Source organism: Myxine glutinosa, chromosome 11, assembly GCF_964187855.1.
Source record: "Myxine glutinosa chromosome 11, kmMyxGlut1.1, whole genome shotgun sequence".
Taxonomy (NCBI): domain Eukaryota; kingdom Metazoa; phylum Chordata; class Myxini; order Myxiniformes; family Myxinidae; genus Myxine; species Myxine glutinosa.
The window spans coordinates 128,571,437-128,590,085 of record NC_136271.1 but is presented as its reverse complement, the minus strand read 5'-3'; the positions used below and the strand labels follow the sequence as shown (position 1 = coordinate 128,590,085).

Genomic DNA, 18,649 nt, shown 5'->3' with positions numbered 1-18,649 from the left:
ACTCTTTCCACAGTTACATTTTGGTCGTATTTGCCCAAGATTGGAGCTGATGAAGCAGGAAATGGGAAATGTAGGTTTTGTTTTGCCGATCATCCTTTGTGTTAGGGCTCGTGTTATGATGGGATGGCAATAAATCCCCTCCTTAAATATAGTCATGCCGAGTAAGTACCAACCAGTCAGCACTGCACACCTCATGTTTCTCAATGTTTGACCAATGCGATCGCTCCACTTAATTCATGCAGTGTGTTTAGCTCTCGAGATGAGACATCGAAGATTTCTTTGAAGAAATGAGCCAATCAAAAGGCGACATCAGTGCATTAAAAAGTACCAAAATTTACCATTTTAAGGAGGTTCTGCGAATGGTTGGGTTTAACCTAGAATTGGAAACGTACCGAGAAGTCGTGGTGATAAAGGGGTGAATATTTTCAGAAATGCCCTTGCTTGATGGGCTGAATGGCCTCCTACTGCATTGAAGTACCTCATGTGATTCCTTGTGTGAAAGTAAATCTCAAGAGGTGCAGCTGCTTTATCCTGTTGTGGTTTCGATCATCTTGGTGGGAATGGTTTACAACACGACACGCCTCAAAAAGCGAAAACGATGTCAAAACAGATCTTACAACTGTCTTGTTTAACGTGTTGTGTCATATCTTCCCCACTAACATCAGAAACCGTTGAGGGAGGACAACGCAGAACATCCAAACGTACCTCATCCAAACGTACCTCATCCAAACGTACCTCATCCAAACGTACCCCAGGAGAGTCTTGAAGAATTATGTGAGACTATGAGAAGTATTTGCCTCACGAATGGACACAAAAGTGAGGAAGTGTTGGTGGACAGTGTTGGTGAGTATGCAACAACAACCCCCCTTCCCACGCCTCCTCCCCCCAAGCCCCCTCCTTCCCTCCCTCAGATCTCCTGATGTCCCTGCTCTCTAATGTTGTGTTTGTGTGCTTCCCCCTCTCTCCCCATTTTGTCTACCGCTCCCCTTATTATATGTTTTATTGCTGGTTGACGTATTTACATTCCTGTGTTTCTGTATCTTTATGTTATTATTTATGCTGGTGGTGGTTTGCATGCAGCCTGTAGCTGCTGGGAATCCGTTTCTGGGGGTGCGGCTGTGCTACTGATGCAATGCCCCCCATTACCTCTCAGCTGGTACTCAGTGTGCCGCCCGCGGAAGGATGACTGGCTAGTTGAGTCAACCCACCTCGTGTTAATTCAATAGATCACAGCGGCTTGAACTCAGGACCCGAAGATCTCAAGGCAGCCACCTTAACTGTTCAGCCAACACCAGGCTTATTATTTATAGTTATGTATATTTATTCGTGTGTTTGAGGTTGTGTTTTTGTTTTGCACGTTTATATTTGCACGTCTGCGTGTGTGCACACAAAGGACTGCTTACATCATAAAGGGCATTCAAAAGGTTCCAGAATGTGATACTTTCAACGAAGTGACAAACTAGAAGTGCACTCGGTAGAGAGCATACCTACCTCCGCCAGGCTGAACAGCTTGTTTTGTATCCCACTGATAGGCCGGATATGGATTGGACCTGAACCAAAATCGAATCGGCTGTTCTTGTCACCTAACAAATTCGTCCACCAAATTCAGTCATCATTCGTCCATAACTTTGTTAAATATCATGTTGTATATCGCTTTTCGTACGATCTCTCAATGGTGAAGAATCACTTGAAAATTAAATAAATCTCGTATCCGAATCCATTTTCAGATCTTCACCAAAATCGAATCTGTTTTTCCTTGTCACACACCCAACCTGTCCACCATGATTCGTCCAAATCCGTCCACAACTTTTTGAGTTATCTTGCCATACATCGTTTTTGGCCCCATCTCTCAATGGTGAAGAATCACTTGAAAAATTCTACTAGCCGGCTCCGAATCCGGGTCTTCACCAAAATCTAATCATTTCATCCTTGTCACAAAAACTACCTTTCCGCCAAATTTCGTCCGAATCCGTCAACAACATTTTGAGATATCATCTTCAAAGACAAACAGACAGACAGGAGTGATAACATAACTTCCATCCACCTTTGGTGGGGGAGATAATCATAGCATTGTTTTTGTTTATATATATATTATATACAATCACGTGAAAAAGTAAGTACACCCCATGTAAAGTTTTGACTTTTTCAACATATTTCAACATACAGCTATTTGATCTTCATTTCAACAATATTGATAGATAAAGGTGATATAATATAACAAATATCATGAAACATTTACATTTTGTAGTCCATTGTATAATTTAAATAAACATAAATGCAAATTTCGCATGTGGAAAAAGTAAGTACACCCCTACATATATCACTACTTCAAATACCTAAAATTAGAATCAGGTGCACCAGCTCAGGTGCAAATGATTAGAACATCGTTCGAGAGGATCTTGGAGGAACCTGTCTTATTTAAACCTCAGACATTTCGTTTGGTTTGCTCTTTGTTGTTGAATTGTGCGGCGTCACCATGCCTCGATCAAAAGAGCTCTCTGAGGCCTTCAGAAAGAAGGTTATAGATGCCTACAGGTGTTGGGAAGGGATTCAAAAAGATCTCCAAACAATTTGAAATCAATCATTCGACTGTCCGGAAGATCATCTAGAAATGGAGAAGATTCCAAACAACTGCCAACTTGTTCAGGCCAGGCCACACCAGCAAGTTCAGCCCAAGAGCAGGCCACAAGATGCTGAAAGAAGTCTCAAAGAACCCCAGAATGTCATCACGGGACCTACAGGTAGCTCTTGCCACTGTTGATGTCAAAGTGCACGAGTCTACCATTAGAAAGAGGCTGCACAAATTTGATCAACATGGGAGGTGTGCCAGGGGGAAACCTTTGCTGTCCAGAAAGAACATCAGGGCAAGACTAAAGTTTGCCAATGAACACCGAGGCAAAGACCCGCACTTCTGGAACAATGTGCTCTGGACAGATGAGCCAAAGGTAGAGCTATTTGGCCACAGTACCAGAAGACATGTTTGGCGAAAACCAAAGACAGCATTTGACCACAAGAACCTGATACCAACTGTAAAGCATGGTGGTGGAAATATTATGGTTTGGGGCAGCTTTGCTGCATCAGGGCCTGGGCAGCTCACCATCATATAATCCACTTAGTCTAGTAGGAAGACTAGGTCCCCCTGCACCCCCCGGAGATATACTTCTAATCAGTGTTTCTAGATTGGAAACAATGTGTAGAAAATGACTAGCTATGGCCCCAAGCTGAAAAAATGTCCCACATACCATTTTTATGCAAATTACTGCTGCCATTATCAAAAAAAGACTAGGTCCCCCTGCACCCCCCCGGAGATATACTTCTAATCAGTGTTTCTAGATTGGAAAAAATGTGTAGAAAATGACTAGCTATGGCCCCAAGCTGAAACAATGTCCCACATACCATTTTTATGCAAATTACTGCTGCCATTATCAAAAAAACGATTTTTGACATATCTCAGCCAATATTGCAGATAATTGAAAAATGAAGGTGTCTAGACCCATGTTTTGAAGGGCATAGATCATGATAGAACTATTCATAACATGATTACATGTGTCTATGGTATACTAGTATGCTAATTAGTGCTTTATTTACAAAATAATCACAGTTTTACGAAATAATAGACTCATATTAAGGTCCGTCTACACAGACGTTAACACAAAGTTTTATTTTTCTAAATACCCTGTGAAATTCACCGAATGCCCTGTGAAACCTGGGATTCTTCTCCAGCTTTTTCAAGGGCCCGACTTTTCCCTTCCCTTTGAAGGCACTGGTGCAGTCTTCTCCGCTGAACACATAGTACCCCAGGAGAGTGGCACAGTAGTCCTCTCCCAGGGATTCTGCCAGCTCAGAGACGTTGACAAGTTGGCGATGCTTCCCTGACCCTGTATCCAGGTACACCGTCAGCTTGATGTTGTGGGCATGGTGGAGCAGGATCAGGAGGATGTCTGTGTCCGGTGTTCTGACTACAGCGTTCTTGTATCCGATGGTAGCAGCATGATGGAGGTACAGAACCACCCTGGTATCAGTCTCTTCCTGGTTGCTGTAGATCGTGGGGAGTTCACGTACCTCGACCTGAAACACAAAAAGGCACCGCATTTCAATCACCAGTCACTGCCAGTTTCAGTATATCTCCGGGGGGTGCAGGGGGACCTAGTCTTTTTTTGATAATGGCAGCAGTAATTTGCATAAAAATGGTATGTGGGACATTTTTTCAGCTTGGGGCCATAGCTAGTCATTTTCTACACATTTTTTCCAATCTATAAACACTGATTAGAAGTATATCTCCGGGGGGTGCAGGGGGACCTAGTCTTTTTTTGATAATGGCAGCAGTAATTTGCATAAAAATGGTATGTGGGACATTTTGTCAGCTTGGGGCCATAGCTAGTCATTTTCTACACATTTTTTCCAATCTAGAAACACTGATTAGAAGTATATCTCCGGGGGGTGCAGGGGGACCTAGTCTTTTTTTGATAATGGCAGCAGTAATTTGCATAAAAATGGTATGTGGGACATTATTTCAGCTTGGGGCCATAGCTAGTCATTTTCTACACATTTTTTCCAATCTAGAAACACTGATTAGAAGTATATCTCCGGGGGGTGCAGGGGGACCTAGTCTTCCTACTAGACTAACTATGAATTCTTCATTGTACCAGAGGGTGCTTGAGGATAATGTGAGGCCATCTGTCGGAGAGTTGAAGCTCAACCGAAGGTGGACCTTGCAACATGACAATGACCCTAAACATACCAGTAAATCCACCAAGGAATGGCTGAAAAGAAAGAAATGGAGGGTTCTGGAATGGCCAAGTCAAAGCCTGGATCTAAATCCCATCGAGATGTTGTGGGGGGATTTGAAACGAGCTGTACATGTAAGAAACCCCTCAAACATCGCACAGCTGAAAGAATTCTACATGGAGGAGTGGGCAAAATTTCTCCCAGTTGATGTCAGAGACTGGTAGACAGTTATAAGAAATGCGTACTTGAGGTTGTTTCTGCCAAAGGGGGCAATACCACCTACTAGAGCCAAGGGTGTACTTACTTTTTCCACATGCGAAATTTGCATTTATGTTTATTTAAATTATACAATGGACTACAAAATGTAAATGTTTCATGATATTTGTTATATTATATCACCTTTATCTATCAATATTGTTGAAATGAAGATCAAATAGCTGTATGTTGAAATATGTTGAAAAAGTCAAAACTTTACATGGGGTTACACTTTACACTCCCTTACTTTTTCACGTGACTGTATATATATATATATATGTATCATATAATAAATTGTTGAGAGGGAAATCTTTCTTTTCCCACTCATATCTATACTTACACAAGAGAATATAAATGTTGTTTCTTATAGGAATCCAATCTCACTCCAGAACTTTTGAATGGCCCTTTATTTGTGTATCCCTGAAGGGACCACCATCCCTTGTAACTGTACATTAGGCAATTCCCACGTTTCGACCACCGAATTGGCCTATTCCTGGGATTATGACTGTTTCCTTTACCAAGTGTTAGGACACCACTCAAGTGTGAGTCAGAATGAGTTGTGGCAGTCAAGTGTGAGTCAGAATGAGTTGTGGCAGTCAAGTGTGAGTCAGAATGAGTTGTGGCAGTCAAGTGTGAGTCAGAATGAGTTGTGGCAGTCAAGTGTGAGTCAGAATGAGTTGTGGCGTCAAGTGTGAGTCAGAATGAGTTGTGGCGTCAAGTGTGAGTCAGAATGAGTTGTGGCGTCAAGTGTGAGTCAGAATGAGTTGTGGCGTCAAGTGTGAGTCAGAATGAGTTGTGGCGTCAAGTGTGAGTCAGAATGAGTTGTGGCGTCAAGTGTGAGTCAGAATGAGTTGTGGCGTCAAGTGTGAGTCAGAATGAGTTGTGGCAGTCAAGTGTGAGTCAGAATGAGTTGTGGCAGTCAAGTGTGAGACAAGGTGAATTGTGGCAGTCACATGACTGGAATCTGGAGATGGTGAATCCGAATGTTGTTTTCACCATCACCAATTCTCACCAAGTTGATGCTCGATAGCTCACCATTCTTAGAAGAGATATTCTCCGGTTTTTCATCCTGATGAAAACCTTGGGTCTCACTGTTTGAATATTGCAGTCATGTGACTCCCTTACTGTTTGAATATTGCAGTCATGTGACTCCCTTACTGCTTGAATGACGTATAAAGTGCGTATGAAGAAATTCAATTTGAAAAACCTTTTTTTTTTTTAAATAAAAAAATAACGATTTTCGAAAATCCCCAACAGGTACATTTTTGGGTCAAACAGATCAAGAAAAGGTGATTTTGACTCTTCTGAACACCCCTTATGGAGACTCACGTTTATTTCAAAACATACACCCAAAATCCTCAAAGACTCGCCAGGTAAGATTGCTTTTTAATTGTACCTTTTTCTCCACTCAGACGTCAATCTTTCGATACTTTGTGTCTGTCTCCACACTCTTTAAGCCTCCATTTTCTCTCGCACTCCTCCCGCCGCCTAGGTGATGCGCCCTGATTTTCCCCTTTTAAAACCGAGCGAACACAGACTTACTTTTCGACCTGCCGTGCACCTGCGGCCCCGACCTTTGCCGTTGGCCGATCGCCGGAAGCCCAGTCAACCTGCAGAATGGGAGACCTACTTCATACCTCGGTGAGTTGGTGTGAAATTGATATTTTGGTTCGATAAGTTGTGCTTTGCTTTATCATTTGATATACATAAATTGAGCGTTGCTATCTCAGGTGGTAATGAGTGTAACTTTTTCTTTGTGCCTCTACCTACGAAGTCGCCGGAGGAATTATGTTTTCGGGTTGTCCGTCCGTCCGTCCGTACGGGCTAAACCTTGTTTTTCTCAGCAACCATATGTCCGATTGAGAAGAAACTTTCAGGGTAGGAGTGACAGCCATGCAGAATGTTTTTATGATAATTGTGACGTCATTAGTCACGTGGAATGGCAGCCATCTTGGATTAAAAGCAAATAATTAAAAATGCATTTCTTGGAAACCGCTCAATGGAAAAATTTGAAACTTGGCACATTGTCAAGTATTCCCAATGAGCAACAAAAGCATGATAATGATGACATCATAGGTGAAGTGGGATACCAGCCAAAAATGTTTCAATATAATTTCTTATCCTAAATATCTGAAATTGCATGCACATGATCTATGACCAATTTGTATTTAAATATTAAATTTATGACATCATAGATCACAAGGTTTGGCCGCCATATTGGATTGAAGGAAAATATTAAATAATTGTATCTCTGAAACCGCTCACCCTATCGATGTGATATTTTACAAATATCATCTAACAGCACTGTTGCATATAGTTTGAAAATGATGATGTCATAGGTCACGTGGTTTGGCAGCCATATTAGATGGAAAAACGAACCCTATCCGATCAACACGAAACTTCACAAACGTGATCCCCTACCCATACATATGCAGAGTGATGGCATCTACCCGCTGTGGGACTATGCAGAGGCATATTGGTGACACAGTCGCATTGTTCTAGTTTTCGTACATGATCTAAGGCCATAGGGAGCTGCGCACCTCAGAGATAAAATACGAGAAACTTAGTGCGGAACAGACAGGGCCCCGAATCATTAAGTAATATACTATTCTTCGGAAGCAGCTTTAAGTTTGACTGTTCTATCTGCGAGCAATAACTTTGGAATGGTACGGAACCCACGGCACGAGTTGAAAAGGGCCACGGTGTACCAGTAAACTGCCTTTTGGTTTTGTAGCGTTGCTTCTTCGAGGTTTTTACAATCCTGTGCAATGTTTGTCAACCGATGGTTCTTTGTCCATGCTGCATTCTTTATAAATGCTGAGCAACAAGTGAGGGGCACCATTTTTTAAGTCTTTGCTGAACTTGGCTCGGGTTTTGAACCGTCGACCTCCGAGACTCAGAACAGAAGCTCGAACCATTAAAACACTGAGTCTGGTCGTTTTGTGCCTGACAACTGCAGGTCCAATGAATAACATTCACACCTATGAAGAGTGCCCTCCCTCTCACTTACCTTCATTTTAAAGGTGTACTCATAATTGTAACATGTGTACGCAGTGAGAGAGTCATAGCTTGTGAAGACAGTCTGCACACTTCACCATGTCCTTCTTGTCACTGTATCACACCTTTCCTTTTCACCGCATGACCTGAAATGTACTAAACACCTTCCTTTTCAATATTGCAGACAGAAAAATAAGGAAGCCAACATTTTCAAAATGAGGACTTTCATCTCCTCTTCACGAATGACCAATGGTTCTCCTTCAAAAGCAACACGGGTCAAGTGAGCTCTAACATCCACTGCAATGTTTTACACTTTTGTTGATGTTATAATTGACTCAAAAGTATCGATACCTGTTTGGGAAGGAGCTGGGAGGAGATACTAGACATGCGGAATGAAATTTAAGTTTAATGATTGAAGCATTTCATGGAACTAGTAGCCTACACCTGCAGACTCCGGTAAGGGCAGGAAGGGTCATTCCTCTTTGGGGTGTATATATTACAGTCGATCTATGGTCGGGTCTCAGTAACATTGGGTGTGTTCATTTACCAAGTTTCTTGTGAAGAGATCACCAATTGGATTAAGCATTCGAACAAGCACTCCATTCAAAACCATTAAGGAACGGCTGGCTTGGCAAGCACTAGCTAGCTGCTTCGTAAAGGAGCACAACCCGAGCTTCTCCCTTTCAATTTCGTGTGAAACAGCAGGAGCGAGTTTCAAAAGTTCGCTACGAAAAATGCCACGGCAGCGGCAGAAAGGGCCATGTTATTAACCCAACATTTGCGGGGTATATAGAGTGCAGTAGATCTTCGCTCAGTTCTGCAAGTAAACCTTACTTCACCGATGTCGAGATTCCTCCAAATTTCTTCATTTTGTGTTATAAAGAGCATGAGCGACTGTTAAAAAAGCTAAGCATACGTGTTTGCGGTGTATAATATTTTTACTTCCTTTAGAAGCTGTTGCTCCCCATGGAGTTATATTATAGACTAGAGGCTGCACTCGCTATGCCGTGTACAGAACCGGCCGTGCCACCATGGAGACCCGGCCGCCATGTTTCTGGGGGGCAACAAGTACACGGATGCGCACACTAACGCTATGGTGTCTTAGAACGAGTGGCCGTTTAAAGTTGATTTTTATTATTTTTTTATTTTTCTTCAATCTAAACTGTTACGTGCTCATCCCCGACCCCCTGGTCACGGTGTACCTCCGAGCCCCGAGAGGAGTCACGGCAGAAAAATGTGTTATTCCGTATGTCAAAGATCAATGGAGAAGCCACCCCAATGGTTACTCACAAACAAATATTGTATTAAGATCACACAAGAATAACAGTACAACAATAATAGTATTCAATAGTACAATCCATGTCCTATGATGGTACCATCAGTTTTGGTAATATAGAACTCACTGTGCTCCAAGTGAGTGAAACACGAACATCCCCAATGTCTCTTATTCCCGGCTTCAAGCCCAAAGTTGATTTGCTCCAGCGATCGACAGAACGATGTCCGATCGAGACCAGAATCCCGTTCGGATGGCAAATACAGTCCCACAGCCACAGCTGTACAAAGGCGCCCTCAAGGCGACTGGGATATCCAAAGGCGCCCTACAGGTGACTGAGACATCACACCCTCGGGTATGGACGAATTAACCTTCAAAAAGCCACGTCACACACACGCCCCAGATCGACATCTGAATGCGGTAAAATGGTCGAAAAGAGACGAAACCGCGAGCGAAGCACAAGTCCTGCGCGAGTCAAAATGGCCGACGACCCGCTCTTGAGACGTACCGGCCCGGCGATAATTCTCTTCGGAATCCACCACCAAAAACTTGACACGCAGGTTGATCGGTCACAGCGATGACAACTCGGTCGTAGGAATCCCTTTCCCAGAAACCCGAAAGTTCGCCAGTGACTCTTGCTCGCCAACGTTCGCTCCAGACCTCGGCGCGACTCGGCTTTCTTGTCCGCAGTCCGACTCACACGCTCCGCCCTTTTTTCTCCTCTTCCTCGCCGTCCGGTTCCTGTTTCATTTAAAACCTTAACTTTTAACTTTTTAAAATAGAAATATCTATTCCCTTTAAATGACAACAATAATAATACATGGAATCAGAAATGTTTCAAGTGGATGAAAACCACAACAACGGAAGTGACGAATCCGTAACAAAACGAACAATATAGTGATTGCCACTATTTATCATACATTAAAGCACCAATCTTGATTGAAGTTGGCAACCACACGAACGAACGAGATACATTGATTTACCTTTAAAAAAAAAGTTATATTTTCCTGATTATTAATGGAGTGTAAAACAGTTCATTATAAAACACCCATGATAAAACTAAGTTATACTCGGTCATCTGGACATTCACTCTGCTCACTGTAACAGGAAGGGGGGCACAATCACATTTATATGCGGACAGTAGAAAACTGCAACATAAAAAACTGAGGCACAGTGACAAGAAAGATCACTTTCATATTTAATTTAATTCATTGCAACTTAATTTATAATTCAAACCTTAATTAAAAAAAAAAAAAAAAAAAAAAGAAATACAAATCAACCACAAACCCAATAAACCAAACCACCCACCCAACCACCCACCCACCCACCCAACCACCCACCCAACCACCCACCCAACCAACCAACCGCCACCCACCCACCCAACCAGCCACCCAACTAACCAACCACCCACCCACCCAACCAACCAACCACCCACCCACCCACCCAACCAACCAACCAACCACCCACCCAACTAACTAACCAACCACCCACCCAACCAACCAACCAACCAGCTACCCAACTAACCAACCACCCATCCACACAACCACCCACCCAACCAACCAACCAGCCACCCAACCAACCAACCACCCAAACCACCCACAAACCAACCACCCAACCATCAACCACCCACCCACCCACCCACCCAACCAACCAGCCACCCACCCACCCAACCAACCAACCACCCAAAACCAAACAAAAACCAACTACGCACCCAACCAAAAACCACCCACCCAGCCGACCACCCACCCAACCGACCACCCAACCAGCCACGCACCCAACCACCCACCCACCCACCCACCCACCCACCCACCCACCCAACCACCCAACCAACCAGCCACCCACCCAACCAACCACCCAACCAGCCAAAAACCAACCAACCAGCCACCCACCCACCCAACCAACCACCCAACCAGGCACCCACCCACCCACACAACCAACCAACCAGCCACCCACCCAACCAACCAACCAGCCACCCACCCAACCACACAAACAAACAAACAAACACCCCAACAAATAAACAAATAAACACCACATCCATTCTACGCATGACCTAACAAAAATCCAAAGCAGATTGTTGGATTTTGTTGAGGCTGCATGTGTGACGTTGCTACAGGCATGTCTTAGAATTGACCTTGTGATGGTAGTCTGGATCGATGGGACCCCATTACATCACAGGATCTCAAGATGGTACTGCCCATGCAAAATGTACAAATATATTTTGGGTCAAAAAGCCACGAAAGAAAACACCAAAGGGAAAATGTGTAGTTGTTTTAGACTTCTCGAACATCTTTTGATACGTGGGGAAAAAAGTCTTTAAGGTTTGCTATCCTTTAATGTACACCGGTATAAGGGCAAAATTAACCTGAAGCAAGAATATGTATAATATGACTTTTGTCCCACTTGGATTTAGAAAAAAAACGACTTTAAAAGAATGATACTTCATGATAAGAATTAAGATAAGTCACACTGAAAAAAACTCTTGGGTCCAAGTTGGTCTGGGTCTGAGATGGTCTGGGTCCGAGATGATCTGGGACAGTCTGGGTCTGAGATGGTCTGGGTCCGAGATGGTCTGGATCCGAGATGGTCTGGGTCCGAGATGGTCTGGGTTCAAGATGGTCAGGGTCTGAGATGGTCTGGGTCCGAGATGATCTGGGTCCGAGATGGTCTGGGTCCGAGATGGTCTGGGTCCGAGATGGTCTGGGTCCAAGATGGTCTGGGTCCGAGATGGTCTGGGTTCGAGATGGTCAGGGTCTGAGATGGTCTGGGTCCGAGATGTTCTGGGTCCGAGATGGTCTGGGTCCGAGATGTTCTGGGTCCGAGATGTTCTGGGTCCGAGATGTTCTGGGTCCGAAATGTTCTGGGTCCGAGATGTTCTGGGTCCGAGATGATCTGTGTCCGAGATGATCTGTGTCCGAGATGATCTGGGTCCGAGATGGTCTGGGTCCGAGATGGTCTGGGTTCGAGATGGTCTGGGTCCGAGATGGTCTGGGTCCGAGATGGTCTGGGTCCGAGATGGTCTGGGTCGGAGATGGTTCGGGTCCGACTTGCCTCGAAACATTTCTGTAGTATTGTAGGTGTTATCAGTCCATCAGTCACGATCATTATGACGACCAGGTGACAGACAAAAATAATCTCTCGCAGGTTTGAAGTTCATTTTTAGGGTAAGGCCCAGTGTAATGCTTGGCCACAATGGCATGAATGGAAAGGCCTTTGTTCCAAAGATTGAAAGAGTTGCAAAGAGACATCAACTCCGCCTGTCATGCCTGTGCCTGTCTAGCCCTACAAGCAGGGCTGTATGGCTCTCTTTTACCATGGGTCTTATTGTAATGGCGACAACAATAAGACACATGACATAAAAGAGAGCCATACAGCCTTGCTTCTTGTTGTATGCCTGTCCGCCACTCTCGATGAATCTGACCAAATTCCGACCAAAATTTCTACTTTTAAAAAGAAAAACACAGAGTACTCACCTGTGAAAACTAACATCCTTCTTCTGGTTGCTACGATTTGTGCACTCGTAGCAGGCACAACTTTTCGGCATCTTGCAACTAGAAAATATTCGCGACATAAATAGGTCATGTACATGTAAATGTACGTTGTCAACAAATGTTGCCCCCCAAAACATGGCTGCCGGTCGTCCTTGCCGGCACGGGGCCATGTGGCGAGTGCGCCCTCGAGTCTATAATATAACTCTATGTTGCTCCCACAGAAACGCCATTATAACTACTGGCAACGGTACCCACCCTACTAGTGGGGCTTCAATTGGGAAGCCCAAATGAAAAGGCAAAATATCAGACATTGAAGGCTTTTTTATTTTAAACGATTCATATAAACATCCGTTAAATCATATCACACGCAAATCATCAAAATCTAAACAGTACATGGCGCCCATTTTGAAAAAAGATTGAATTCTGCAAAACGGAAGCGGCTGCTACACGTCTTTCTCAGTCGCACGTTTATGTGTGAAGAGTGCGTGCCGAATCTGTAACACAGAAGCGGCCGCTACACCTGTTTCTCAGTCGCTTTGCACACGCTGCCGTGTTACTTCGGAGCCGCACTTTTATATAGGAAGAGTTCGTCAGGAGTCGATATACTCTCTCCTGGTACGTATAATTTCAACAAAAGCCACATCACTGTTCATATCGGTAAATAATATTCCATTGTGGTGGGCACAAGGGGCAATAATTCCGCGCACCAGTGGGTGGCGCGAGCGTCCAGGTGGGGGACGAAAGCACATGCCCCGCCTTTCGACCGATCGGCCATGCCCAGGGACTAGGCGTGGCCTCGGCACATAAATGCGGGCTCTAAGCTCGAGCCCGCCCAGTGCTGAAGTACGAGCTTTGAATAAAGACTTTGTTATACAAACGCGTTGTGGCCTACCTCTCTGGCAATCGAGTCGTGTGTGCGCAGCACCACACTGGTGACCCCGATTGGTTCAGCCATTGCTGACCACCGAACGCGCCATGGCCACCAACGCCATCGCAGTCCAACTCCCGGAGTTCTGGGAAGCGCAAGCCGACGTTTGGTTTTTGCAAGCCGAAGCTCAATTCCAACTCCAAGGCATAACGGCGGACGAGACCCGGTACTACCACGTGGTCGCCGCCCTTGGGCCCAGCACTGCCGCCCGAGTCGTGTCCATCCTTCGGCAACAAGTACGAGGCGCTCAAACGTCTCCTCATCGCCACGTTCGGGCTCACGGAGATCGAACGGGCCGACCGCCTCCTGGACCTTCCCGCCCTCGGCGACACACGACCATCTGTCCGGATGGATTCCATGCTGTCCCTGCTTGGCGACCAGCCCCCGGAATTCTTATTCCGAGCACTTTTCCTACGCCAGCTACCTGCACAGGTACGCCTCGCGCTGGCCGGTTCCAAAATAAAGGAACCCCGCGCCCTGGCCGTAGAGGCCGACAAGTATTTTGCGGCCTGCGACACGCGGTTGGTATACGGTGCTGCCATAGTGGATCCTGGTGCGGAGGCTCCAGCGCCCCCGGTTTCCCTCGTGGCCGCTGCTACGCCCCGTCCGCTACCGCCACCGCCACCACTACCGTCGCCGGCACGGCCGCCGCGGCCGTTACCGCCGCAAACCTGGTGCTACTACCATGCCAGGTTCGGCCGCCAGGCTAAAACGTGTCGCCCGCCGTGCTCTTTTGACGGGTCGGGAAACAACCGGCGCTCACTTGCGGCCATGAGCGTCGGCCATTCCGGCAGCCTCCTTTTCATCACGGACACCTTGTCTGGGTGCCGTTTTCTTTGTGACACAGGAGCGCAAGTGAGCGTCCTCCCCGCCTCCACGTCCGACAAGCAAACCGCGGGCCAGGGCCCCGCTTTGCTTGCTGCCAACGGTACACCCATCCGCACATTCAGGAAGCGTTGCCTCTCCCTGCGGTTCAGAGGGCAGCGCTTTCAATGGTCGTTCGTGACCGCCAGCGTGCCAATGGCACTGCTCGGTGCGGACTTCCTATGTGCGAATGGGTTGTTGGTCAACGTGAAGCGCAGACGGCTCGTCCAGGCCGAAACCTTTAGCCCGCTCGCTTGTTCGCTGAGCGGCTCGTTGAGCGGCTCACTGAGCGGCTTGCCAAGCGGCTTGCTGGAAGGTTCCGTCCCGGCGAGTTTAGTTTGCACGCTTCCGGCAGCGGACGACTTTACCCGCCTCCTCGCCAGTTTCCCGGCCCTCACGCGGCCCACCTTCTCAGCGGTGGCCACTAAACACGGTGTGGAGCACCATATACCCACGGTCGGGCCGCCGGTCTATGCCCGGGCACGCCGACTCGAGCCCACGAAGCTCGCGGTGGCGAAAGCGGAGTTCGCCATGCTGGAGCGGCTGGGGATCGTACGGCGCTCCAACAGCGCTTGGGCTTCTCCTCTGCACATTGTGCTGAAGCCCGGCGGGGGGATGGTGGCCGTGCGGGGACTTCCGCCGGCTCAATGATGCCACCACCCCCGACCGCTACCCGGTCACGCATATCCAGGACATTTCCACCCGGTTGGCAAACACGACCGTGTTTTCCAAGGTGGACCTCATCCGGGGCTACCACCAGGGCCCCGTCCAACCAGACGACGTCCCGAAGACGGCCGTCATCACCCCTTTCGGCCTCTTTGAGTTCCTGAGAATGCCTTTCGGGTTGAAGAATGCGGCCCACGCATTCCAGCGGCTTATGGACAGCGCCTTGCGCGACTTACCTTTCCTGTTTGTCTACCCGGACGACATCCTAGTCGCGAACGCGTCCCGGGAGGAGCACCTGCTCCACCTCCGCACGCTTTTAGAACGCCTGGGCCAGCATGGTTTAATCATCAACCCCGCCAAGTGCCGTTTCGGCGTTGCCACCATCGACTTCTTTGGGCACTGCATCACCAGGCACGGGGCCATCCCTTTAACGGCCAAGGTGGAGGCGGTCATGGATTTCCCGCGGCCCGCACGATCAAGGGGCTCCAGGAGTTCTTGGGCATGGTACATTTTTACCACCGCTTTGTGCCCCACGTCGCCCAGCACCTCCGCCCATTGCAAGAGGCCCTCCGGGGCAAGCCGGGCAAAGGTGACATCGCCTGGTCGGAGCCGATGGCCGCGGCGTTTGCAGCGCAAAGCTGGCCCTGGCCGACGCCACCATGCTGGCGCACCCGGCGCCCGATGCACCGATCGCCCTCACCACCGACGTGTCGGACTACGCGGTGGGCGCGGTGCACGAGCAGTGGGTGTGTGGTGCTTGGCAACCGCTGGTGTTTTTTAGCCGGCAGCTTCGCCGGCACGAACACCGCTATAGCACCTTTGACCGCGAGCTGCTCGGGCTCCATTTGGTGGTCCGACACTTCTGCCATCTGCTGGAGGGCCGCCCGTTCATGACTTTCGTTGACCACAAGCCCCTTGTGTTCGCGATGGCCAAGGTCGCCGAGCCATGGTCGGCACGGCAGCAGCGTCACCTCTCTGCCGTGTCCGAGTACACGATGGACATCCGTCACGTGGCGGGTAAGGACAACCCGGTGGCGGATTGCCTTTCCCGGTCCGTCGTGCACGCGGTCCACCTCGGGGTCGACTATGCCCGGATGGCGGAGGACCAGACCGCCGACCCCGGCATCCAGGCCTTGCGGACCGCCGTCACGGGCCTCCGCGTCACCGAGGTGCCATTCGACGCCGCGGGCGCGGCCTTCCTATGCGACGTCTCCCTCGGCCGGCCTCGCCCCATCGTGCCCGCTGGCTGGCGGCGCCCCGTTTTCGACGCCATCCACGGCCTGTCCCACCCGGGCACGAAGGCATCCCAGAAGCTCGTCGCGGCGAAGTTCGTCTGGCATGGCCTCTGGAAGGACGTCCGCGACTGGGCCAGGACGTGCCTCGCGTGCCAGCGCGCAAAGGTCCACCACCACACCCAGGCCCCGTTGGCCCCGTTTGCGGTGCCCGAGCATCGGTTCGACCACGTGCACGTCGACTTGGTGGGACCTCTGCCCCCCTCGCGGGGGTTCACCCACCTCCTCACCATGGTAGACCTCACCACATGTTGGCCAGAGGCCGTCCCTTTGGCGGCGACGTCTGCGGCTGATGTGGCGCAAGCCTTCATCGCCACTTGGGTTGCCCGGTTCGGTGCCCCCTCGGACATCTCGTCCGACCACGGCCCCCAGTTCACCTCAGAGCTCTGGGCCGCGGTGGCGCAAGGGCTCGGGGTGAAACTACACCGCACCACGGCCTACCACCCCCAGGCCAATGGCCTGTGCGAGCGCTTGCATCGCTCAATGAAGGCCGCGCTCCGGGCCAGCCTCCGCGATGGCGGCTGGGTCGACAGACTCCCCTGGGTCTTGCTGGGCCTCAGGACGGCGCCCAAGGATGACCTGCGCGCATCCTCGGGGGAGCTGGTCTTCGGGCAACCACTGCGGGTACCGGGTGAATTTATCCCCGACTCCACGGCTCCTTGGTCCGCGGCGCAACAGCGCTCTGCCCTTCAGGAGACTGCCTGGAGGTTCGCCCCGGTGCCAACGGCACACCACGGTTGCCCGCTTCCCACGTCGCCCCGGAGCTTCGCACGGCAAAGTACGTCTTCGTCCTGCACGACGCCCACCGGGCACAGCTACGGCCCCCGTATGACGGGCCCTTCCACGTGCTGGAGACTGGGGACAAATTTTTCACCATCGACATCGGCGGTGCCCCGGATCGCATTTCCGTGGACTGCCTCAAGCCGGCCCACCTCGATCTGGACCACCCCCCGCAAGCAGCTCTGCCTCCGCGTCGAGGCCGCCCCCCGGCGGTCGGACCCCCGGCACCCCCCCCCCCCCGCCCCACCAGCCCGCTACCCCCCAGCCCTGCACCCATCGCCAGGGGGCGTTTCGGCCGGGTCATCCGGCTTCCCAGCAAACTCACCCTTCAGGTGCGCGGGAATTCTCGGGGGGCGCATGTGGCGGGCACAAGGGGAAATAATTCCACGCACCAGTGGGTGGCGCGAGCATCCAGGCGGGGGATGAAAGCACATGCCCCGCCTTTCGACCGATCGGCCACGCCCGGGGATTAGGCGTGGCCTCGGCACATATATGCGGGCTCTAAGCTTGAGCCCGGCCAGTGCTGAAGTACGAGCTTTGAATAAAGACTCTTTGTTATACAAACGCGTTGTGGCCTACCTCTCTGGCAATCGAGTCGTGTGTGCGCACAGGGCCGGCGCTACCATTAGACCAACTAGGCAGCCGCCTAGGGCGCGGAGATCAGAGGGGCGTATTACTGAACCTTAAAGGGTCACAGTTTTATATAAATTATTGTTTTAAGACTGGTCACAGCATACTGAGTGCCCTTTAGTTCAAAATGATTTGTGTGCCAAAATATTTTCTTTTGTATTTGCGAAAGATAATCAAAGATTGTTTATTTAAAATTTTGATTTTGCATATCTAAAACTTATTGCTCAAACCAAAAACTGTTTTGTTTATCTGTAATTTCCATTCACACACTCATAAAGGGACCACTTTCATTATTTTGCATTGCAAACCACATGTAGTGTCATATTTTTTTAAGTGAAAGCCCATTTGCCCCAAAGCGTGGGGTAACAGGGCCACCAGGGGCGGATCCAGGAATTTTTTGACGGGGGGGGGGGGGGGTGCATGAAACCATAGCGCTGGTGGGGGATAAAGGGGGGGGGTCTGGGGGTCCTCCCCCATGAAATTTTAAATAACTGATCGTCAGAAACGGCATTTCGTGCGTTCTTGGAAGTTTCTGCAGTTCCTTGTGTTCTTCCCTGGTCCAACAGTTCAGCAGATTTACACCGCCTGCACCCTCATCCTGGATCGAAGGGGGGGGGGTGCGCACCCCAGCACCCCCCCCCCTGGATCCACCCCTGGCCACTGCCATATTAATGGACATTGCGCCTTTAATATTGGTGCTGTTAGCATCTTGCGGTACTTAGTCTTGCAATTTAAAATAAATTTAGCA

At 49.0% G+C, this 18,649-nt stretch overlaps 1 protein-coding gene and 1 long non-coding RNA gene across 2 annotated transcripts in view; both read left to right on the top strand.

Annotated features, from left to right (window-relative positions):
• LOC137436150 (uncharacterized) overlaps positions 1–18,649 on the top strand; it is a 216,288-nt gene that overhangs the window by 64,116 nt on the left and 133,523 nt on the right. The window lies entirely within an intron of this gene.
• Positions 6,547–18,649, top strand: part of LOC144888337 (uncharacterized) — a 13,088-nt gene continuing 985 nt past the window's right edge. The window contains exons 1-2 of the long non-coding RNA XR_013620932.1: positions 6,547–6,624; positions 8,165–8,260. This is a non-coding gene — a long non-coding RNA (uncharacterized LOC144888337). The remainder of the gene's footprint in view (positions 6,625–8,164; positions 8,261–18,649) is intronic.